Source organism: Perkinsus marinus (genome assembly GCF_000006405.1).
Source record: "Perkinsus marinus ATCC 50983 genomic scaffold scf_1104296964262, whole genome shotgun sequence".
Taxonomy (NCBI): Eukaryota; Perkinsozoa; order Perkinsida; family Perkinsidae; genus Perkinsus; species Perkinsus marinus.
The window spans coordinates 1-1,055 of NW_003204735.1; the positions used below are offsets into that span (position 1 = coordinate 1).

The 1,055-nt window shown below is 47.3% G+C and overlaps 4 non-coding genes across 4 annotated transcripts; all 4 read left to right on the plus strand.

Annotated features, from left to right (window-relative positions):
* Positions 1-98: 98 nt before the first annotated feature.
* Pmar_PMAR026313 lies at positions 99-170 on the plus strand. Its single transcript has one exon. It is a non-coding gene; the product is annotated as a tRNA-Asp (tRNA).
* Positions 171-367: 197 nt separating this feature from the next.
* Pmar_PMAR026314 lies at positions 368-439 on the plus strand. Its single transcript has one exon. It is a non-coding gene; the product is annotated as a tRNA-Asp (tRNA).
* A 197-nt stretch (positions 440-636) lies between these two features.
* Pmar_PMAR026315 lies at positions 637-708 on the plus strand. Its single transcript has one exon. It is a non-coding gene; the product is annotated as a tRNA-Asp (tRNA).
* A 197-nt stretch (positions 709-905) lies between these two features.
* On the plus strand, positions 906-977 carry Pmar_PMAR026316. The gene has a single exon. It is a non-coding gene; the product is annotated as a tRNA-Asp (tRNA).
* The last annotated feature ends 78 nt before the right edge of the window (positions 978-1,055 follow it).

Here is a 1,055-nt window from a genome sequence, read left to right on the forward strand (position 1 = left end):
TTACTCAACTTCTCTCTCCACTCACGCCCGCCGCGATGTGCGCTGGTAGCTGAAAATGGTAATTTGCGTTACTATTTAGACATTGAACTACCTTCAATTCCGCGGTAGTATAGAGGTTAGTATTCCTGCCTGTCACGCAGGAGACCCGAGTTCAATTCTCGGCCGTGGAAGTGGTATTTCTGGACAAGGGCGTTTCACACATTTATGCGCGACCGTTTCTTTACTGATTTTTGCACCACTCTGCGAATCATTTGCTGCCTCGAAAAAATTACTCAACTTTCTCTCTCCACTCACGCCCGCCGCGATGTGCGCTGGTAGCTGAAAATGGTAATTTGCGTCACTATTTAGACATTGAACCACCTTCAATTCCGCGGTAGTATAGAGGTTAGTATTCCTGCCTGTCACGCAGGAGACCCGAGTTCAATTCTCGGCCGTGGAAGTGGTATTTCTGGACAAGGGCGTTTCACACATTTATGCGCGACCGTTTCTTTACTGATTTTTGCACCACTCTGCGAATCATTTGCTGCCTCGAAAAAATTACTCAACTTTCTCTCTCCACTCACGCCCGCCGCGATGTGCGCTGGTAGCTGAAAATGGTAATTTGCGTCACTATTAAGACATTGAACCACCTTCAATTCCGCGGTAGTATAGAGGTTAGTATTCCTGCCTGTCACGCAGGAGACTCAAGTTCAATTTTCGACCGTGGAAGTGGTATTTCTGGACAAGGGCGTTTCACACATTTATGCGCGACCGTTTCTTTACTGATTTTTGCACCACTCTGCGAATCATTTGCTGCCTCGAAAAAATTACTCAACTTTCTCTCTCCACTCACGCCCGCCGCGATGTGCGCTGGTAGCTGAAAATGGTAATTTGCGTCACTATTTAGACATTGAACCACCTTCAATTCCGCGGTAGTATAGAGGTTAGTATTCCTGCCTGTCACGCAGGAGACCCGAGTTCAATTCTCGGCCGTGGAAGTGGTATTTCTGGACAAGGGCGTTTCACACATTTATGCGCGACCGTTTCTTTACTGATTTTGCACCACTCTGCGAATC